This window comes from Callithrix jacchus, chromosome 18, assembly GCF_049354715.1.
Source record: "Callithrix jacchus isolate 240 chromosome 18, calJac240_pri, whole genome shotgun sequence".
In the NCBI taxonomy this organism is placed as follows: Eukaryota; Metazoa; Chordata; class Mammalia; order Primates; family Cebidae; genus Callithrix; species Callithrix jacchus.
Window position 1 is genome coordinate 34,050,339 of NC_133519.1, and position 24,687 is coordinate 34,075,025.

Below are 24,687 nucleotides of genomic sequence, written 5' to 3' on the forward strand. Positions count from 1 at the left end.
GAGCAATTGCGACAAAAACAAAAATTGGCCAGGTCCAGTGGCTTACACCTGTAATCCCACAAGTTTAAGAGCCCAAGGCAGGCGGATCATTTGAGCCGAGGAAGTTGAGACCAGCCTGGCCAACATGGCAAAACTCCATCTCTACAAAAAATACAAAAATTAGCTGGGCATGTACATGTCTAAGTCTCAGCTGCTCAGAAAGTTGAGGTAGGAGGACCACTTGAGCCTGGGCAGTGGAAGTTGCAGTGAGCCAAGGTCATGCCACTGCACTCCAGTTTGGGTGACATAGCAAGACCCTGCCTCAGAAGAAAGAAAAAAAAAAAGATTGAAAGTGGGACCTAATAAACTTAAGAGCTTCTGCACAGCAAAAAACAAACAAAACTATCAAGAGGGTAAACAGGCAACCTACAGAATGGGAGAAAGTAATTCACAAACTATGCTTTTAACAAAGGTCTAATATCCAGCATCTATAAAGTACTTAAATAAATCAACAAGCAAAAAAAAAAAAACTTTATTAAAAAATAGGCAAAGGAGGGCCGGGCGTGGTGGCTCAAGCCTGTAATCCCAGCACTTTGGGAGGCCGAGGCGGGTGGATCATGAGGTCAAGATATCGAGACCATCCTGGTCAACATGGTGAAACCGCATCTCTATTAAAAATACAAAAAATTAGCTGGGAGTGGTGGCGCGTGCCTGTCATCCCAGCTACTCAGGAGGCTGAGGCAGGAGAATTGCCTGAACCCAGAAGGCAGAGGTTGCAGTGAGCTGAGATCGCGCCATTGCACTCCAGCCTGGGTAACAAGAGCGAAACTCCGTCTCAAAAAAATAGGCAAAGGAAATGAACAGACACCTCTCAAAAAAAGACATACATGCAGCCAAAAATTATATGAAAAAATGCTCAATATCACTAATTATTAGAGAAATGCAAATCAAAACCACAATTAGATACAATCTCACACCAGTCTGAAAGGCTATTACTAAAAAGTCAAAAAGTAACACGCTGGTGAGGTTGTGGAGAAAAGAGAATGTTTATAAGCTGCCGGTGGGAATGTAAATTAGTGCAGCCACTGTGGAAAAAAGTCTGGAGATTTCTCAAATAACTTAAAAACAGAACTACCACTACACCAGCAGTTTCATTATTGTGTATATGCTAAAAGAAATATAAAGCATTCTCTGTAAAGACACATGCACATGAATGTTCACCACACACCATTCACAACAGCAAAGACATGGAATCAACCTGGATTCCCAACAATAGTGGACTGGATAAAGAAAATGCAGCGCATATACACCATGAAATACTACACAGCCATAAGAAAGAATGAGATCATGTCTTTTGCAGCAACATAGATGGTCATTATCCTAATTAACACAGGAACAGAAAATCAGATGCTGCCTGTCCTCACTTATAAGAGAGAGCTAAATTCTGAGTACACATGGATACAAAGAAGGGAATAATAGACATTGGGGCCTACTTGAGGATGGAAGGTGGGAGGAGGGGTGAGGATTGACAAACTACTATCAGGTATTATGGTAATTACCTAGATGACAAAATTAGCTGTACACCAAACCCTGAAACATGCAATTTACCCATTTAACAAACCTGCACATGTACCCCCGCTTAGGCCTAAAATAAAAGTTGGAAAGGAAAAAATTAAAAAATAAAAATTGGGGGTCAACACAAATGAATCTATGATAAATAAATAAATAATGCTGGTAAAACTGAATATCCCTATGCAGAAGAATGAAACTAAACCCCATCTCACCCCACATACAAAAGTCAAATCAAAATGAACTCAAGACTTAAATCTAGGACCTCAAACTATGAAACTATTAATACCAACAGAAAACAGGGGAAACTCTCCAGGACATTGGTCTGAGCAGACTTCTTGAGCAATACCACAAAACCACAGACAACCGAAGCAAAAATAGACAAATGAGACCACATCACATTATTAATAAAAAGCTCCTGCACAGCAACGGAAACTATCAACAAAGTGAAGTAACAACCCACAGAATAGGAGAAAATATTTGCAAACCATCAATCTGACAAGGGATTAATACCCAGAATATATGAGGAGCTCAAAAAACTCAACTGGAAAAAATCTAATAATTTGATTTTAAAATAGGCAAAAGATCTGAATAGACATTTCTCAGAGACACGCAAATTGTGAATGGGTACATAAAAAGTGCTCTACACCACTGATCATCAGAGAAATGAAAATGAAAACTACAATGAGATATCATCTCACTCTAGATAAAATGACTTTTATCCAAAATACAGGCAATAGCAAAAGCTGGGGAGGATGTGGATAAAAGGGAACCCACACACGCTGTTGGTTTGAATATAAATTAGCGCAACTGCTGTGGAGAACAGCATGGCGGTTTCTCAAAAAACTAAAAATAGAACTACCATATGATCCAGCAATCTCACTTCCAGGTATATACCCCCAAATAAAGGAAATCAGTCTATTTAAGACATACCTGCACTCCCCTGTTCATTGCAGCACTATTCACAATAGCCAAAATTTGGAAGCAACCTAAGTGTCCATTAACAGACAAATGGATAAAGAAAATCTGGTATGTATACGCAATGGAGTACTATTCAGCCATAAAAAACAATGAAAGCCTGTCACTTGCAACAACATGAATGGAACTGGAGGTCATTATGTTAAGTATACTAAACCAGGCACAGAAAGACAAATTTTGCATGTTCTCATTAATGTATGGGAGCTAAAAATTAAAACAATTAAACTCAGAGAGTAGAATGCAGGTTACCAAAGGCTGGGAAGTGCAGTGGGACAGTAGAAAGTGGAGATGGTTAATGGTTCCAAAAATATAATTAGAATGAATAAAATCTGGTATTTGATAGCACAAAAGAGTGACTACAGTCACAATAATTTGTTGTATATTTTTAAATAACTAAAAGAGTATAATTGAAATGTTTACAACCACAAAGAAATGACAAATGCTTATGGATACCCCATTTATCCTCTTGTGATTATTATGCATTACATGCCTGTATCAAAATATCTCATGTGCCCCATAAATATCTATACCTACTATGTACCCATAAAATTAAAATTTTTTATTATTATTTTTTATTTTTGGAGACAGATTCTCACTCTGTCACCCAGGCTGGAGTGCAGTGGTATGATCTTGGCTCACAGCAACCTCCACCTCACAAGTTCAAGCAATTCTCCTGCCTCAGCCTCTCAAGTAGCTGGGATTGCAGGTACTCACCACCACACCTGGCTAATTTTTATAATTTTTATTAGAAATAGGGTTTCACCATGTTGGTCAGGCTGGTCTTGAACTCCTCACCTCAAGTGATTCAGCTGCCTCAGGCCCCCAAAATGCTGGGATTACAGGCATGAGCCATAGCACCTGGCCTGAAAATAAAACGTTTTTAAACAATTTTTTAAGTGAATAAAATGACTGCTTTTTAGCCCTATGAGTAAATAAAACACTAACAAGATTTTACAATCTAATTTTTAAATTCAACAATATATAAAGAATATTTTCTCATGTCACCAAATACTTGTCCACATTATTTTGACATTTGCAAATTATCCCATCTTTAAATGAGCCATGTTTTATTTAACCAATCTAATATTATTATGTATTTAGTATTTTTCTTTTTTTTATATAATTTTAAACAATTAGATTAAAATTCCAGATAAATATTTAGGAACATCTATGATTGTTTTCTTGCACTGTGTTTTTAGAAGTAGTGCTGACAGTAACAAAACATGCCAATCATATTTACATCTCATTTATAACAATCTTATAAGGTAAATGGTATAATTATATCCATTTTATGGGTGAGTAACTTGAAGACCACAGGTAACTCGACAATGACTACTAAAGCCATTATTTAACCCAGAGAATCCAAACAGATAGCATCATATCAACCCTTCTATTTCCAGGAATTCATTCATTCAGTGACATAATGAGAAAACCAGGAGATCCTAATTATCTCCATAAGATAGATGAAAAAAACAAGAAAGGAAAAAAGGACTTGTCCAATATTCAATGAACCAGGAGAACAGTTAGGAAAGGAATAACTCAGCCAGGCACAGTGGCTCACACCTGTAATCCCAGCACTTTGGGAAGCTGAGGGTGGATTCCTTGAGTTCAGGAGTTCGAAATCAGCCTGGCCAACCTGACAAAACCCTGTCTCTACTAAAAATAAAAATAAGAAATTAGCCTGGCATGGTGGCAGGCACCTGTAATCCCAGCTACTCGGGAGGCCGGGGCCTATGTCAGCGCATGGAACACTTAAGAACACCAGTAGACTTTTGTTTCCAACTTTGAAAGGGAGCTGATCTCTGGTATTTACTGATAAAGAAGCAACTGGCAGCTGCATACGGAGCCCTTCAGGCTTGTGAGAGTGTGACAGGACAGACTGCTTCATGTGGACGACATTCAAGGGCAACCACCCCCCAGGCTGGGACGGCACAGACATCTACCTTAGCAAACAGAACAGCGGAGCACCCTGAGGATGAGTCCCTTAGCAGAAGAATTACAAGAAGTCTTGGAACGTGTAGTCTTGATGTGAGATAAAGCCATGGGTCAGCCTGAGGCACTCTTAAACCCTGAACCATCACCGTTTAAAGAAGGGCACCTCTCCAGTCCTGATGGGGCATGGTATATGGATGGGTCCAGCCAGGGTGTTACTGCTGCCTGGACCATTCTCGCAGTCCAGCCCAGTACTGACACCATATGGTTTGATACTGGGTGTAGACAAAGTAGTCAATGGGCTGAACTCGGGGCAGTGTGGATGGTGATCACCAAGGAGGGGACACCTATGGTAATCTGCAAGGATAGCTGGGCAGCTTATCAAGGCCTGACTTTGTGGTTAACTCCCTAGAGTTACGGAATTGGCTAGTTGGCCACCTGCCCATTGGGCAAAACCTATGAGAAATGGGCAACCAAAAGGACATCACTATTTATCATGTGCCAGGCCATGGGCCCCCGTCCAGTTACAGAAACACACCAAGGATGACCTTCTTCCACCAGGTATGGGGATGAAAGATAACCTATTGTTGCCTGCCACAACACCCCTAAAGGCAGGGGAACAAAAAACCTGGCTTTGGCCATCGACCCTCCAAGTACTCCATTGCCAGTGGTTAGCTATTTTAACCCCCAAAAGGAGGACCTACAGTATGATTTACATTTCACTCCTTAGGTATTTAATATATGGCTTCTGTGACTGACCATCCATAGGAGAACGGCCTGGGAAGAAACCCTCCTCCGGGGTTCATATGTATTATCTGTGTGGCCTATTATGAGCTACCCAGTGCCTTTGGCATAGATATGGGATCCAAAGGAACCATGCGGAGCTGAGAATGTGTGGTGCCATCGCCTAGGGCAGAAGCCCTTGGCAGCTGCATTGTTATCCAGAAATGAAAAGTGGGCCTGCACGTTGCCTGAGGGGCAGGATTTACCCCTGTTAGTACCTGTGCCTGCTTTATCATTTCAGCCGTAGGTTGATATGCTCCAGCAGCACTGTGAACTAGGCCCGAAAGTACACGGAGGTCACCAGTGTTTCCAACTGTTGGATCTGCACCGCCCTTCCAGCAGCAGCTGTGGATGGCTTGCCCGGGCACACACATCCAGCTTCTATAGAAAACGGGACATGGTTAGAGACTTGGCGTGGCAGACGTTTGGAACACAACAAGCTTTGGATAGAGGATGCCACAAAACCCGTAGCATGCCCGCCCCTTGCCTGACCCATAGTGACTATGACGGATGGGGCTGGTTAGTGGGAGAATATGTGGTGCCCCCACCACAGGTACCACAATGCATAGAGCGGCATTGGGGCAACATCACTGTGGGGTGGTTACCTGCCATAGCCTGCACAAATATACATCACCATGCTGACATATGTTATATTTGTGCAGGCTACGGCAGGTAACCACCCAAGGCGGAATAGGTGGCCTCATCACTGCTGGGCCTCAATGGACTTTGTGGTCCCTGGAAATTTATAGGTCTATGAAGACACAGGATGGTCATATTTGCCAGTGAATTAGACGGGCTGCAGTACCTAGAGGGGGGGCTTATGTGCTTGCCAGTGTTATTCCCACATTACCCAGATGCCCACATAACTGGAGGCACCCCATTCTCAGTTTCTGTGAGTGCGACCAGGCCACTGGTGGCTCTACCCCTTAGCATTAAGCATCCCTAGAGCAGGTGCCATAACTGCAGAAGTGCAAGTTACAGCCCAGACAGATCACACTGCTTGAGCCTTGAATTACACCTGAGTTGCCCTCCTTCTGTTGACAGAGGAGGTTGATCAAACCAGGAAGGTGATACTGCAGAAACGACAGCCCTAGACATATCAACGGCTGCCCAAGCTGGCGCCCGTGTTCTTTTGGGAACACAATGTTGTACCTTCATCCCTGACCATCAAATCAACACAACAGCGGCTTTGCAAGGAGTTTCCCAGGAAATCAAGGCAGCTGAGAGCCTTGCCGATGACTCCTTAGACACGGTGAGTAGGCTCTGGCCTGTCCTGGACCCTAACAGTTATGGGCAGCAGAGCGGGAGTATTAGTAGTAAGTTATTTCATCTATAAAGGTGTAATGAGGCACCTTGATATTATGTAATTTAATGAGGCACCTTGATATTATGTAATTTAACCTATCAAGGTGTAATGAGGCAAAAACTGATATTAAGAAAAATTATTTAATTACATTTAGAGGCATCATAATATTTATTGAGGCATTTTTAGGAGAAAACTGATATTTCACAAAGATTTTTTTCAAGAACATTTTTATTTTTAAATATTTTACAGTCAGGCACAGTGGCTCACCCTTGTAATCTAAACACCTTGGGAGGCCAAGGCAGGAGGATCACTTGAGGAATTCAAGACCAGCATGGACAACAGAGTGAGACCTTGTCTCTATAAAAAATTAAAGAGAAATTAGCTATTTATAGTGGTGCACACCTGTAGTGCCAGCTGCCTGAGAGGCTGAATGGAAAGGACCCCTTGAGCTCAGTAGTTGGAAGCTAAAGCCAGCCATGACTGTACCACTATACTCCAGCCTGAGCAATCAAGCAAGATCCTATCTCTGAAAAAAAAAAAAAAAACTACACCCCTTTGCTACATTTGAGATAGTCCAATGTGAAAACATTAAAAGACAACTTCCCATTCAGAAATCAGAAAACATTTTTCAATAAGGAATAATGAAACTATTATGTTTTAAGTCAAATGTTACACCCTTCTTCTCAGGTTCTGGGAATGCTGCACTTTCAACAGTGTCCAAACAAATAAAACCAAGACACAGACATTTCCCCCCACAAAAAAATCAATGCAATTAAAAAAAAATACTGACAATTCCCAGTCTATGAAGACTAGGAAGCAGCTATGCCCTGGTGATCTAATATGAGGATGGAGACGTAGATATCATGCAAAACTCTGAGCCCCTTAAAACTGTGGCTTGGATGAAGCATTGCAAGAGAAGTACAGGAAAGTCTTCACTTGGGAAGGCTCCAAGAATGATGGACATGAGTGCATCAAACAGTCAGGCACAAAGGGGTCTAGAACTGCTTTTCTCCCAGCACAAGCGTGCCTGATTCTCACATCAGATAGCTGAGTTTTATGTCTATAGACGTCTAGCTATCTATGCAAACATCTGAGATGCATTTTCAGTTGCTTACACAGAGAGCTCCAGCTTGCAAGTGGAAGTGTCATGAGGGGACCCAGGCAGGAGCACTACTCACCTGAGACTTTCTCCTCAGCGTGAGGCCTGCAGGTGCCCACCTTCCCCATGTGGGCCACCTTATCAGAAGGAATCTGAAATGCTGAAGTCCACAGGAAACGGTAAAAAAATGCAGATTCAAGAATCTGCCACAAATGGTCCTGTGTCCACAGGCAATTAATTTTGCTGAATCTTTTTCTTCACAGGCTAGAAAGAGCTGAGAAGAAATATTTGAGATCTCCCAAACACCCTCTGATTTTAGAGATGGGGTTCATGATAACAAGGATAGGAGTGACCCCCTTGGCATCACTTCATCCATTCATTCATCCACCGAGTGTTTACTTTGTGCCAGGTATAGACCTCAGGGAGCTTACAGTTAGGAGGAGACCAACAAGTTTCCTGCAGTGGAAGTTTGGAAGGAAGCGTAGAACAGAGAAAGCCTGCCACTCCCTGCTGGAGCCAGGGACATCTTCACAGAGCAGGAACACATAAGCTGTTTTGAAGTAGACGGTTGCCTTGTGCCTGGGAAGAACTACATTCCAGGAAAAGGAGAATATTCCATAAAAAGTTCAGGAGTATTCAAATAGCAGCAAGTTCAGCCAGTGGAATATCAGACTAGAGGGGAAAAGATTAAGGGCTTTGAATGTTCTGTATTTCCCACAAGGAAATAACATTTGTTACTATCATACTTACAGCAGAGAAATGCCACTAGAATGTGAAACCTATGCCTTTAAGGAGGAGGTTACTTAGGACAAGAGGTAAAACTAAGAAGAGACTAGTGTGAAATACCTGTAAAGCAATTGCGGTGGTAAAGCTGGAAATCACAAAAGGTGGGAGATGAAACGAGGAGGGAGGAAGGGAAGGCGGGGGCAGAGGTTGAAAAACTATCAATTACTATGCTCACTAACTGGGTGATGGATCAATCATACCTCAAACCTCAGCACCATGCAATATATGATGTCACAAACCTGCACATGTACCCTCTGAATATAAAATACAAGTTGAAATTATTTTTTTAAAGAAAGGTGAAACACGATTGAAGTTTAGCAAATGCTGCTATAAGTGATTAGGAAACACTGAACAATTTTAAGCAAGTCGACAAACTAATCAGATTTGCATTTTCAGAAGAATGCATTGTGCCAGCACAGAAGCTGGGTGGGAAAGCAGTGGGACTGCAGACAGGCAGGGAAACTGCTGCAGAAATCTTCAAGAAGGATGGGGATGGGGAGGAGGCAGGTGCAACGTGGGAAAGGCCATAGCAGACATGAGAGCTGTTTAAAAGATAGAATCCATAGGAACTGGTCATCACCAGATAAGGCTATTAAGGGAGAAGGTATCCAGGATGATTGTTCAGCTGTCCAATTGGACAACAGGGCAAAGGACAGGACCATTCTCCAAGACAGAGAACATAAGAAGAGTTGGGAGGAACGACGTTGCAGGTTCACCACGAGCAGGGGCATTCATTTCGATGAACAGTCTGTAGTTCACGAGCTGGCTGTAAACACACCCACGGACACCAACTTGAATATTGGGAACAGGGCCCCGGGAAAGGAGATGCCCCGTGCTGCGACCTCCAGACTGGAACCCTGCTGAAATGATTAGGAGGGTGAAATGTTTCTCTTCTGCTTGATAACGTAAGTTCCATCTCACAGACCCAGCAGCTGCCCTGTAGCTAGTTGTTGAGGGAGGCAAGAGAGCTATTAATTAAGTCTAGCTGACACCTGATAGTACTGCTGTGTCCTGTGGCACACAGTGGTCCCTGTCTCCAATTTAAAGGGCAGAAATTAAAAGCCATGCAACCTGACCTCACAAGCTTGAGCTCCCCTGAACTGTGGCCAGATCCCTAGACATACACAAGGCAGAATCCACGTCTGCACATTTAGTTCCTGCAGGCCTGCAGAAACCTAACACCTTTGCCAACCCACTTCCAGTGTCACCAGGAAATTAGCACTCACCCAAGTACTCCGTCATAATTAAACTAAACAAAAAGACAGCTGCTCCTACCTTTCTTTTTTAATCACCAACATGCGCCCTTGGGGATTACCGGCTTTGGGTTGATTTAGGGAGGATTACTCTTTCATTAGTTTCCAGGGTCAGTTCCAATACACTGTCATAAGAGCCCTTTAAGATACCCTTCCAAGCGAACAGTTCATCCCCTTCCATGACTGAAAGGTTAGGTTTTTCCAAGCCACTGGAAGCCTACTATTTGTCAGACCCCACAAATACCTGATTTTTAACCAGAAACAACACCCCAAAATGATTCTGCACCGATTTTCTAGATGTCTATGAGGTATCATTCTAAATCCCCAACGTAGTCTCTAAAAATGAGAAGGAACAAATGTGGGATAGAAATATGGCTGACCTTTATGTTAAAAGTCAAAAGATCCCTGAATTTCCTACAACTACCGCAACGTACATCTACCGCCCTTATGCAGCTAAACCAAGAGACGCAAGCAGGCTGATAACACCGGGAAACCCCCGTTCCCCCAGGCTGACTGGGGAAAAGGTAAGGCACACATCCACCCAGATGCATAAGAAAAAATGTAACTACTGCATGTGGATAAACAAAATGCCTGTTGGCTAAAGTTAGCCTGCCTGTTCTCAACCTCCTTTCATTCACGCAGAAAATATTTAAGTGCCTATTATCCCTTGGGTGGTTAGCAAACATAGACATGGCCCATGCCCTCATAGAACCTCATAGACAATGGTACTGAGTCAGGGAGGTCAGAGAAGGCCTCCCTGAGGATGCGAGGCTTACTCTGCAATCTGAAGGATACCCAGGGTAGCTTGGCAAACGAGAGAAATATAGGTTTGAAGTGCAAAGTGGGACTAGCATGTGCAAAGACCATATGGCGAGGGGGAACATGACAAGAAGAGCAATGACAGGCAAAATGACAACGAAAAGGTGGGCTGATGCCAGATCATACAAAACCACAAAGCCTTGTAAACCAAAGTACGAAACATTGCCTTATGTAATGGAAAAATGAATTTTGAAAAGATCACAGTAGCTACAACGATGAGAATGTGTTAGACGGCTGTTAGAATAGATGTGGATAGAAAAATGAGTAAACTATTTATATACCCCCTAGCAAGCGATGGAGGTAACCTGGATCCCTTGTATTACTTCTCAGAATCACAAACGCCATATTGACTCCCCCGCAAAATAACTTGAGTCAAAAATGGCCTCCTTCTGGGCACGGTGGCTCACACCTGTAATCTCATCACTTTGAGAGGCCAAAGCAGGAGGATCACTTGAGGTCAGGAGTTCAAGACCAGCCTGGCCAACATGGTGAAACCCCATTGCTACTGAAAACACAAAAAATTAGCCAGCCATGGTGGCACACACCTATAGTCCCAGCTACTTGAGAGAATGAGGTGGGAGAAGCCCCAATTGCAATGAGCTGAGATCATGCCATTGCACTCCAGCCTGGGCAACAGAGTGAGACTCTGTCTTTAAAAAAAATGGCCTTTGTTAATCTTCAAGGGTGGCTCCAGTTCTTGGATTCCAGGATTTGGTGCACCACTCTGTATCTGCTTTCTCATGTGACACCCTTTCTCGCCATAGCAATGGAGTCTTCGTTCACAGCCCCTTGGCTAATTTCATTTTTTCTATACTAAAGATAGAAAAAAAAAATCCTAAGACCTGAAAACTTTTTATCCTGACTTCATTTTGAAGTCCTGGGATTTTGTGAACCATGTCAGCTCTATCACAGCTTTCTTGCAGTGGACAATTAGAATTGTACCCAGTATTTTGGTACAAAAACATCATGGGGAGACCTGCTTTGTTTACAGTATCTTTCCACCCATGTCCATAAGGATCCCAAAATGCCTTCCAAGGTCATAATGGAAAGCCAGAGCCCATGATCACTGTATTAGTCCATTTTTGTATTGCTACAAAGAAATAACTGGCCAGGCACAGTGGCTCACACTTGTAACCCCAGCACTTTGGAAGGCCAAAGTAGATGGATCACCTGAGGTCAGGAGTTCAAGACCAGCCTGGCCAACATGGTAAAACCCCATCTCTACTAAAAATACAAAAATTAGCCAGGTGTGGAGGTGGGCGCCTGTAGTTCCAGCTCCCTCAGAGTCTGCGGCACAAGAATCACTTGAATCCAGGAGGCGGCAGTTGCAGTGAGCCGAGATTGCACCATTGCATGCCAGCCTGGGAGAGACAGTGAGACTCTGACTCCAAAAAAATAATAATAAGACAGACCTGAGACTGGGTAATTTATAAAGAAAATAGGTTTAATTGGCTCACAGTTCTGCAGGCTTTACATGACGCATAGTGCTAACATCTGCTTGTGGTGGGAGCCTCATGGTGGAAGGAGAAAAAGACATCACAGGCTGAGAGCAGGAGCAAGAGAGGGCTGGGGGAGGTACCACACTCTCTTAAACAACTAGATCTCGCATGAACTACCAGAGTGAGAACTCACTCATCACCAAGGGGATGGTGCAACACCATTCATGAGGGATCCACCTGTGATCCAAACACTTCCCACCAGGCCCCACCGCCAACATTGGAGATTGCATTTCAACATGAAATTTCGAGGGGACAAACCTCCAAACCACGTCAATTACAAACATAGTTTGGGTTGCTTTTCATCATGTGCTTAGTCCTCTCCACTTTTATACTCATTGAAAAGATGTAGTTAGATGTTCCTGCACTTTTACCTTGGCTTGGAATTTTTACTCTTCAGATGAACTATGCATCATCTATAAACTTCTCAATTTTACTTTGTACTTCCTCTTTGAGGAATATGTATATGAAAAAGTTAAAACGGAAGCAACCTCAATTTTGATCCTCCACGGACCTCACTATTTGACATATTCCTGTATTTCATACTTTAACCTCCTCAATCTCACAATAATTTAGTAGTTTTGCTTGCTTGTTCAGAAAATGAAATATTTCTATGTATAAAATCACTAATTTTTTAAAAGATATTATTTTCGTTGATCGACTTACTTATCTTACATCAAGCAATTTGGTATTCTACATAGAGGCCAACATTTTCCCCTTCTTCTTGAGTTAGCCTAAGAATACATGACTGCAGGCCAGGTTCAGTAGCTCACACCTGTAATCCCAGTATTTTGGGAGGCCGAGGCAGGCAGGTCACCTAAGGTCAACAGTTCAAGACCAGCCTGACCAACATGGTGAAACCCCGTCTCTACAAAAATACAAAAATTGGCCGGACGTGATGGTAAGAACCTGTAATCCCAGCTACTCAGGGGGCTGAGGCAGGAGAATTGCTTGAACCTGGGAGGCAGAGGTTGCAGTGAGCTGAGATCACGTCATTGCACTCCAGCCTGGGTGACGGAGCAAGACTCCATCTCAAAAAAACAAACAAAAAGGAATATATGACCCCAGAAAAGAAGCATGATTAATTAAAAAGAAAGTTAATTTAAAGTAGATTTTTATTAATTATCTACTATGTGTATATAGAAGTCTAATGAGAATCATATTTAAAAATAGAAAAAAATACACATACACATACATAAATAACCAAATGACATTTTTTTGAATGTATTTAACTGAAGAATTTTACCAAATTTACTAGATATAATGATACCTCCTAATTTTTATTTCCCAAGAAGGCCGACCAAACTACACTGGTTATGAGAAAGGTGAGAGGAATGAAAACGATTTCACCTTGCCTATGCAAATGTATTCACAACGTTTTGTTTTTCATTCAGCTTTAATATAACTTGAGATAAGATGCCAAGTAAAGGGAAAAAGTATGGGAACTTTCAGTTGAGCAAAATGCAAAAAAATTAAAAATGCAGAGAAGGGTACTAAATATAGTTATTACTTTTATTAACCGAGAACGTGGCCATCATAGAAGCATTCAAAAGCCATCTGTGGCTATGACAGAATCTCCAAAGTTGACAGGAGAGCATTTCTACTTCTGCTAATGGTAGACTAAGTAATGTGAACTTAATCCTCAGACTGAGGACAAGTAGAAAATTTGTGCAATGTAAAATCATCTGCTTGAAGGCACAAGGAAGCCAATGTGATGAAAAATTACCAGGCCAGAAAATGGAGGAAGACAATGGCTCGGTAGGTGAGCCAGATGTTTGAAGTGCATTTCCCAGGGTGGCCTTTGCTGATTCCAATAGCAGAGGCCAAGAACCTAAGCATTTTTGAAAGCCTCCTGAGTGTAGGGAGCAGGGAGGCTATAGCACAAGGTGGATGTGGTAAAGACGAGGGGAAATGATTGATCTCCTAGTTTTTTGATTGGGACCTGAAGAGCTTCACCCAGGAGATAGGGTAAACCAAGAGTAACTCAGCTGACAGTCACCTTAAGATGACTCCTGAATGCTAGCATTCCCAGCCACCTGCCAGAAGCATATCTAAATAATCTCTGGAAGACCCCAAGCCTCAGATTATTCAATAAGCCATTCTGCAAATGCAACATCGATCACACAATAATCAGGGAAACAAGGAAACAAGACAATCTGAATGAAAAAGCGAAACCACAGGACACTAGAAACAGAATAAAGAATAGGGGCTTCAGACTACAGGTTTACCAGACACATGTTCACCATGATCGGACAAAAAGATAGTGTTGGAATTTTTCAGCAAAAACCTGAAAACTATTTTTTTTTAAACTGAATGGAAATTCTAGTATTAAAAATACAACTGAACTATGAACTCAATGTGAGAGGTTCACCACAGTGTATATTAGACATAGCCGAAGAACAACTGAACTGGAAAAGATAACATCCAGAATGAAACTTGAAGAGACAAAAAAAAGCATATTGAAGAATGTATAGAGTAAAAGATATAAAACATAAAGTAAACTGTCTACAGTATTCATTAGCATCCCAAAAGAAGAGAAAGATAATAGAGCAGAAGCAATCCTTGAAAGAGATAATGGCTAAGATCTTTTCCAAACTAGTGGAAAACATTGTGCTGAAGACTCGTGAAGCCTTAAAAACTTTAACAGCATAATAAAAAGAAACTGACATTCAGGTATGTCAAGGTAAAATACTGAAAACTAAGAACAAAGAGTGAGATGAAAAGAGACCATTGCACTGATTATCATAAAACTGACTTAACAGAAATAGTGAAAAAGACAGTGAACTGCTCTCTTTAAAGTACTGAAATTAAAATGCCTAGAATTCTATATCCTATGACAATACCCTTCAAGAATGCAAGAGAAGTATAGAAAATTTTCAGATGAACAAAAATGAGGCAATCTGCCACCAACAAGACCTGTACTAAAGAAAACGGTATTCTTCAGATAGAAAAATCTCATGGCTTGGCCCCATGGCTCACGGGTGAATTGAGAGAGATTATATATATGCTTACGTGTAATTGAGATGAATGACAGCAATGACATAAAAAACAAGAAAGAGAGATTAGGACCATTTTATTTATATAAAGTACCTGCACTACCCATAAAGCTCCCAAAACTTTGGGAGGTCTCAGGTGGGAGGATTACTTGAGCCCAGGAGTTCGGGACCAGCCTAGGCAACATGTGAAACCCCATCTCTATAAAAAATACAAAAAATTAGCTGCACATGGTGGCACATGCCTATAGTTCCAGCTACCTGGGAGGCTAAGATGGGAGGATCACCTGAGCTGGGGAGGTAGAGGCTGCAGTGAACCATGATCTCACCACAGCACTCCAGCCTGGGCAAGAATGAGACTCTGTCCCAAAAAAAAGAAAAACTCAGATGAAAGATCAGCGGCACAGGAAGAAATGAAGAGCAACAAAATGATAATATGTGGGTAAACTCAATGCTAACTGAAGATAGCAATAATACAAATTGTTATTAGGTTCAAATATATATTGAACTCAAATATATGAAGATGGCTGAGCACAGCGGTTCATGTCTGTAATCCCAGCACTTTGGGAGGCTGAGGCAGGCAGATCATGAGGTCAAGAATTCAAGACCATCCTGACCAACATGGTGAAAGCCTGTCTCTCCCAAAAATACAAAAAAATATCCAGGCATGGTGGTGTGCACCTATAATCCCAGGACTGTGGAGGCTGAGGCAGGAGAACTGCTTGAACCTGGGAGGCGGAGGTTGCAGTGAGCCGAGGTCGTGCCTCTGCACTCCAGCCTGGGTAACAGAATGAGACTCCATCTCACAAAAAAAAAAAAAAAAAAAAAAGAAGATAATGACATATAAGTTGGAAGGGGATAAATGAAGTGAAAGTAAAATGCAATCCTTGCAATGTCTGGGAAGGGGAAAAGTACAGTTACCATCACACTTTGATATGATAAGGATGCATGTTATAATATCCAGGGTAACCACTAAAGAATAGCCAAAAAGTACATAATTTTCAAGCTAATGAGGTGGAGGGATGAGACACAATATTTAAAATAAACAATCAATCCAAAATAAAGCAACAAAAGAGGATTGAGAGATTATATATATGCTTGCATGTAAGTGAAATAAATGACAGTAATCACATAAAAAATAAGAAAGACAGAGTAGGACTATGTTATTAATATAAAGTACCTGCACTACCTGTAAAGTTCTACAGTGTTACTTAAAACTAGACTTGGCTCAACTGTAAATATATACTGCAAATTCCATGGCAACCACCAAAAAAGTTAAAAAAAAAAAAAAAGAAGACGTGAAGAAGAAAAAAAAGAAGCATAACTATTATGCTAAGAAAGTAGAGAAAACAGAATCATACAAAAAAATTAAATTAAAACCACAAAAGCCAAAAAAAAAAAAGAAAGAAAGAAAAGACAAAAACAGGAACAAAAACAAGGGCCCCTGAATAGAAAACAGTAACAAATATGGTAGAAAGTAACCTAATTATATCAATAAGCACTTTAAACATCAATGATCTAAAGGCCTAAATTAAAACTCAGATATTGACAGAATAGATTTTAAAAAACAAAGCCCAGTGATATCTTGTCTAAAGAAACTCAATATAAATATAAGGACATATAGAGATTAAAAGTAAATAGATGGGCTGGACAGTGGCTCATACCTGTAATTTCAGCACTTTGTGAGGACGGATTGCCTGAGGTCAGGAGTTCAAGACCAACTGGCCAACGTGGTAAAACTCCATCTCTACTAAAAATACTAAAATTTGCCAGGCGTGGTGGCAGGTGCCTGTAATCCCAGCTATTCAGGTGGCTGAGGCAGGGGAACTGCTTGAACCAGAAAGGTGGAGGTTGCAGTGAGCCAAGATCATGTCACTGTACTCCAGCCTGGGCAACAGAGCAAGACTGTCTCAAAAAAAAAAAAAAGTAAAAGTAAATAGATGAAATTTCTTTCCGACATAGTATTGGAAGTCCCAGGCAAAGCAATTAGGCGAGAAAAATAAATAAAAGGCATCCAAATAGGAAAGGAAGAAATAAACTTGTTTTTATTTACTAGGGACATGATCTTACATATTCCTTCCAGAAACTGTTATAGCTGATATGTGAAGTCAGTAAAGTTGCAGGATACAAAAATCAACATATAAAAATAAGTAGCATTTCCATACACTAATGACAAACTGTCTGAAAAAGGAATTAAAAAAACAATCCCATTTACAATGGCATCAAAAAATAAATAAAATACATAGGAGTAAATTTAACCAAGGAGGTGAGAGATTTGTACACTGAAAACAATAAAACATTAATTTTAAAAATGGAAGAAAATACAAATAAGTGCAAAGACATCCCATAATCATGGATTGGAAGAGTTAATACTATTAAAATGTTCATAGTGACTGGGTGCAGTGGCTCACACCTATAATCCCAACACTTTGTGAATTCAAGGTGAGAGGACTGCTTGAGCCCAGGAGTTTGAGACCAACCTGAGCAACATAGCAAAACCCCATCTCTACAAAAAATATAGAAATTAGCCAGACATGATGGTGCACATCTGTAGTTACAGCTACTCAGGAGGCTGAAGTGAGAGAATCACTTGAGCTAGGGAAATCAAGGCTATAGTGAGCTATGCTTGTGCACTGTACTCCAGCCTGGGCAATAGAACAAGACTCTATCTCAAAACAAAAACAAAGTTCATATTACCCAAAGCAATCTACAGATTCAATGCAAAATTCAAATCAAAATTCGAATGTCACTTTCAATAGAAATTTTAAAAATCCAAAAATTGATATGGAACCACTAAAGTCCCCAAATAGCCAAAGAGATCTTGAGCAAAAAGAACAAAGATAGAGATTTCACACTACCTGATTTCAAAATATACTACCAAGCCACAGTAATCAAAATAGCATGGCATTTAGGAGAGAGACTATATAGTTAACAATAATTTATTGTATATTTCAAAATAGCTAGAAAAAACTTGGAATGTTCCCAACACACAAACAAAAAAGATATATGTTTGAGGTGGCGGATATTCCAATTACCCTGATTTGATCATTATACATTGTAGACATGTAAAAAAAAAAAATCACATGTACCACAAAAATACAAACAACTTTTTTTTTTTTTTTTTTTTTGAGACAGAGTCTTGCTCTGTCACCTGGCTGGAGTGAAATGGCACAATCTTGGCTCACTGCAACCTCCGCTGCCTGGGTTCAGTGATTCTCCTGCCTCAGCTTCCTGAGTAGCTGGGACTACAGGCGCATGCCACCACACCCAGCTAATTTTTTTGTATTTAGTAGAAACAGGGTTTCACCATGTTGGCCAGAATGGTCTCGATCTCCTGACCTCGTGATCCTCCCATCTTGGTCTCACAAAGTGCTGGGATTACAGGCATGAGCCACCTCACCCAGCCACAAACAACTATTATATATCAATTTAAAAAAAAACACAGCATGGCATTGGCAATAAAAACAGAGGATCAACCAATGGAACAGAATATAAAGTCCAGAAATAAACCCATGCATGTATGGTCAATTGATTTTCAATGAAGGTGCCAGGCATACACAATAGAGAAAGGACAGTCTCTTCAATAAATGGTATTTGGGAAAATAATATTCACACACAGAAGAATGAAACTGGACCCTTGTATCAGATATAAGAATCAACTCAAAATAGATTAAGGACTTAAATGTAACACCTGAAACTATAAAAATAATAGAAGAAAACATGGGGGAAAGCTCCATAATTCTGGTCTGAGCAATGATTCTTTGGATATGGCCTCAAAAGCACAGACAATAAAAGCAAAAACAGACAAATAGAATGGCATGAACTAAAAAACTTCTGCATAGCAACGAAAACAATTTACAGAGTGAAGAGACAACCCACAGAGTAGGAGAAAATCTGTACACCACACATCTGATAAGGGGTTAATATCCAAATATATAAGAAACTCAATTGCAAGAAAACAAATAACCTGATTTTTAAATGGACAAAGGACTTGAATAGATATTTCTTAAAAGAAGACATAAAAATGGCCAACAGGTTTATGTAAAAATGCTCAGCATCACTAATAATCAAGGAATAATCAAGCAAATTAAAATCACGAGAGATTATCTTACACATGTTAGGTGGACTATCTTCAAAAATACAAAAGATAACAAGTGTTGGCAAGAATGTGGAGAAAAAGGAATACTTGTATACTGTTGTAATGTAAATTAGTACAGCCATCACGGGAAAACAGCATGGAGGTTCCTCAGAAAACTAAAAGTAGAATATCATACGATCTAGTAACCCCACTTCTGGGTATATATTAGAAAGAATTGAAATCAGTACACTGAAGAGATATCTGTGCTCCCATGTTCATTACAGTATTGTTCCCACAGCCAAGATATGGTATCACACTAAGTGTTCATTAACAGAGAAATGGATAAGAAAATGTGATATATATACATGGAATACTAGTCAGCCTGTAAAAGTAAGGAAATTCTGTCACTGGGACAATATAGATGAACCTGGTGGACTTTGTGAAATAATCTATGCACAGAAAGACAAATACTGCACAATCTTACCTCTATGTGCAATTTAAAATAGTCAACCTTACAGAAGTAAAAAATAGAATGATAGTTATCAGGAGTAGAGAATGGATGAGAGATGTTGACCAAAGCATACAAAGTTTCAGTTAGGTAAGACAATAAGTTTCTGAGACCTATTGCACCATATGGTGACCATAGTTAATAATAACATATTATATATTTCAAAACTGCTAAAAGAATACATTTTAAATGTTTTCAGTACAAAAACTTAAAGTATTGATACATGTTAATTAGCTTAATCTAATCATTTCATGGTGAATAGAGATATCAAAACATTACATTGTATCTCATTCTCCATTAATATATATAATTGTCAATTAAAAATAAAACCTTTTTTTTTTTGTTTGAGACAGAGTCTCACTCTGTCACCCAGGCTCAAGTGTGGTGGTACAATCTCAACTCACTGCAACCTCTGCCTCCCAGGTTCAAGTGATCCTCCTGCCTCAGCCTCTGGAATAGCTGGGACAATAGGTGTGTGCCACAGTGCCCACCTAATTTTTGTATTTTTAGTAGAGACAGGGTTTCACCATGTTGACCAGGCTGGTGTGAACTCCTGACCTCATGTGATTCACCCACCTTGGCCTCCCAAAGTGCTGAGATTACAGTTGTGAGCCACCACCCCTGTCCTAAAAATGAAACTTAAAAAAACAAATAAATAGATGGCTAAGGATATACCATGCTAATGTTAATCAAAAGATAGCAAGAGAAGCCATATTAATTTCAGGCAGAGCAAGCTTCAGGGAAAGGAAAGGTATCACAGATAAAGAAGGGACGCTGCATAATGCTAAGGGGGTCAATTCTCCAAAACGGTATAACAATCTTTAATGTATATGTGCCTATCAACAGAGTATCAAAATGTGTGAGGCAAAAATCAATAGAAATGCAAAGAGAAATAGAAGAATCCACTATTATAGTGGACACTTCAAAGCCCCTCTATCAGAAATTGGCAGATTCAGCAGCCAGAAATTCAGTAAGAACACACCTGAATTCAATACCACCATCAATAAATTAAATATAATGGGTATTTATAGACTAATTCATCCAACAACAGAAGGATACACATTATTCTCAAGTTCATGTGAAATACTAACCAACATAGCCCATATTCTGGGCTAAAACACCTAAAATTTTTAAAACAAATTTTTTTAAAAATAGAAATCATGAAATTGGATCCTTATCTCATACCATATATAAAAATCAACCCAGAATGAATTAAGGACTTAAATATAAAACCTGAAACAGTAAAACTGAAAGAAGAAAACACAGTGGGAAAGCTCCACTATTTTGGCCTGAGCAATAACAAAAAGAACTTGAACTCCTGACCTCCAGGTCAGGAAAATCTCCAATTACCTGAGATTAAACAACACACTTCTAAATTACACATGGGTTAAAAAAAATTGAGATAAATTTCAAAATATTTTGAACTAAATGAAAATGAAAATAAAGTTCATCAAATTTTGTGGGATGCAGCAAACATAATACCTGGGGGAAATTTATAGCATTGCACATATTAGTAATGAGGAAAGTTCTAAAATCAATAATCTTCCACCTTTGGAAACAAGAAAACAAGCAATTAAACCTGAAGTAGGCCAGGTTCAGTGGCTCATGCCTGTAATCCCACCACTTTGGGAAACTGAGGTGGGTGGATCACCTGGAGGTCAGGAGTTAGACCAGCCTGGCCAACATGGTTCTGTCTCTACTAAAAATACAAAAATTAGCCAGGCGTGGTGGCAGGCACCTGTAGTTCCAGTTATTTGGGGGACTGAGACAAGAGAATTGCTTGAACTGGGGAGTAGAGGTTGCAGTAAGCCAAGATCACACCATTGCACTCCAGCCTGGGTGACAAAGTGAGACTCCATCTTAAAAAAAAAAAAACCTGAAGTAAGCCGAAGACAAGAAATGATAACAATTAGTGTAGAAATTGATGAAACTGAAAACAGGAAATCAATAAAGAAAATCAACAAAACCAAAAGCTGGTTCTTCAGAAAAAAAAAATCAATAAAATCAATAAGCCTCTAGCCAGGCTAACTAAAAAGCCAGGGTGGTGGTGGGGAGGGCAAATCACGAATATCAGAAATGACAGAGGAGACATCACTACAGATGTCAAAGACATTAAAAGGATAACAAAAGAATTCTATGAACAACTCCATGACCACAAATCTGATAACCTAGATAAAATTGATCAATTCCTTGAAAGATAAAACCTGCCAAAACTCACACAAATGACAATATAAACAGATCTATATTTATTAAATAAGTTGAATCAATAATTAATAATCTTAAAAATTCAGAAAGTTCCAGGCCTAAGTGGGTTCACTGTTGAATTCTGTGAGCCACTTAAGGAAAAAATTATACCAATTCTCTACAATCTCTTTCAGAAGATAGAAGCAGAGGAAATACCTCCTGATGTATCCTATGAGGCCAGCATTAACTAACACCAAAATCAAAGACATTACAAGAAAACTACAGACCTGTATCACTCATGAACATAGATGCAAAAATCTTCTACAAAATATTAACATATTAAGTCCAAGAATGTAAAATGGAATTATATACCACAACCACTAGACTCATCCCAAATACGCAAGGCTGGTTCAACATTTAGAAATCAAGTAACGTAATCAATCACATCAACAGGTTAAGAAAGAAAAATAACACAGTATCTTTCCCTTTTTCTTTAAGACATAGTTTCACTCTGTCCCAGGCTGGAGTGCAGTAGAACAATATTGGCTCACTGCAACCTCTGCCTCCCGGTTTCAAGGGGCTCTTGTGCCTCCCAGGTTGCTGGGGTTACAGGTGTGGGCCACCACATTCAGCTATTTTTTTTTGTATTTTTAGGAAACAGAGTTTTGCCATGTTGGCCAGGCTGGCCTTCAATTCCTGGACTTATGTCATCCACCCACCTCAGCCTCCCAAAGTGCTGAGATTACAGGCATGAGTCACTGCACCCAACCTATGGTCATATCAATAGATGCAGAAAAAGCCTTTGACAAAGTCCAGTATCCACTCATGATAAAAACTCTTAGCAAACTAAAAATAGAGGGGGCTTTCCACACTACCCACAGAAGGGTCCACATGGCATTGTTCTGGATTCTCATCGAAATCTAAAGGGAAACTTTCACAATGTCCGGAGTCCTTGATGTCCTGCAAATGAAGGAGGAGGATGCCCTTAAGTTCCTTGCTGTAGGAACCCACTTCGGTGGCACCAATCTTGACTTCCAGATGGAATAGTACATCTATAAAAGAAAAAGTGATGGGTCTGGCGCGGTGTCTCATGCCTGTAATCCCAGCACTTTGGGAGGCCAAGGTGGGCAGATCAAGAGGTCAAGAGATCAAGACCATCCTGGCCAAGATGGTGAAACCCTGTCTCTACTAAAATACAAAAATTAGCTGGGTGTGGTGGCATGCGCCTGTAATCCTAGCTACTTGGAAGGCTGAGGCAGGAGAATTGCTTGAACCTGGTAGGCAGAGTTTGCAGTGAGCTGAGATTGTGCCACTGCACTCCAGCCTGGCGCCTGGCAACAGAGCCAGACTCTGTCTCAAAAAAAAAGTGATGGCATCTACATCATAAATCTGAAGAGGACCTGGGAGAAGCTTCTGCTGGCCATGCCATTGTTGCCATTGAAAACCCTGCTGATGTCAGTGTTATATCCTCCAGGAATACTGGCCAGAAGGCCATGCTGAAGTTTGCTGCTGCCACTGGAGCCACTCCAATTGCTGGCTGCTTCACTCCTGGAACTTTCACTAACCAGATCCAGGCAGCCTTCTGGGAGCCAGCGCTTCTTGTGGTTACTGACCCCAGGGCTGACCACCAGCCTCTCATGGAGGCATCTTATGTTAACCTGCCTCCCATCACTCTGTGTAACACAGATTCTCCTCTGCACCATGTGGACGTTGTCATCCCGTGCAACAACAAGGGAGCTCACTTGGTGGGTTTGATGTGGTGGATGCTGGCTCGGGAAGTTCTGCACATGTGTGGCACTCTTTCCCATGAACACCCGTGGGAGGTCATGCCTAATCTCTACTTCTACAGAGATCCTGAAGAGATCGAAAAAGAAGAGCAGGCTGCTGCTGAAAAGGCTGTGACCAAGGAGAAATTTCAGGGCCAATGGACTGCTCCAGCTCCTGAGTTCACTGCTACTCAGCCTGAGGCTGCAGACTGGTCTGAAGGCGTGCAGGTGCCCTCTGTGCCTATCCAGCAGTTCCCTTCTGAAGACTGGAGCACTCAGCCTGCCACGGAAGACTGGTCTGCAGCTCCCACTGCTTATGCCACTGAATGGGTAGGAGCAACCACTGAATGGTCTTAAGCTGTTCTTGCACAGTGCAACATGGAAATAAAGTTGATGGAAAATAAACATCTGTTTCTAAAAAAAAGGGGGGGGGGGAACTTCCTCAATTTGATCAAGAATATCCATTAAAAACCTATAGCTAATATTATGCTTCATGGTAAGAAACTTAAGGTTAAGAAATTTAAGGTTAAGGCCATAATGGCAAGGATGCCCCCTCTCACCACTCCTTTTCATCATCACAGTGGAAGTCCTAACTAATGCAATAAGACAAGAAAAGGAAATAAAAGGGATATAGACTGGGAAGCAAGATATAAAACTTTCTTCATAAATGACAGGGTAGTCTATGTAGAAAAGCCAAAGAATCAACAAAAATAGTCCTGGAACTAGTAAGCAATTACAGTAAGGTTATAGGCCACAAGGTTAATATACAAGTCAGCTGCTTTCCTATAAACCAGCAATGAGCAAGTGGAATTTGAATTCAAAAGCACAATACCACTTGTATTAGCCTCCCAAAACATGAAATACTTAGGTAGAAATCAAACAAAATCTGTATGAGGAAACCTAAAACACTCTGATGACAGAAATTAAAGAACTAACTAAATGGAAAGACATGCCATTTTCATGAACAGGAAGAGTCACTATTTGGCCAGTCATGGTGGCTCACACCAGTAATCCCAGCACTTTGGGAGGCCAAGGGAGGAGAATCACTTGGGCCCAAGAGTTCAAGACCAGCCTAGGGAACATGGTGAGACTCTGTCCCTCCAAGAAATTTAAAAATTCACTAGACATACTGGTGTGCTCCTTAGTCCAGGCTACTCA

The 24,687-nt window shown here is 40.7% G+C and overlaps 1 pseudogene; it reads left to right on the forward strand.

The window, feature by feature from the left end:
- Positions 1-22,702: 22,702 nt before the first annotated feature.
- LOC100403645 (small ribosomal subunit protein uS2-like) lies at positions 22,703-23,886 on the forward strand (annotated as a pseudogene).
- The last annotated feature ends 801 nt before the right edge of the window (positions 23,887-24,687 follow it).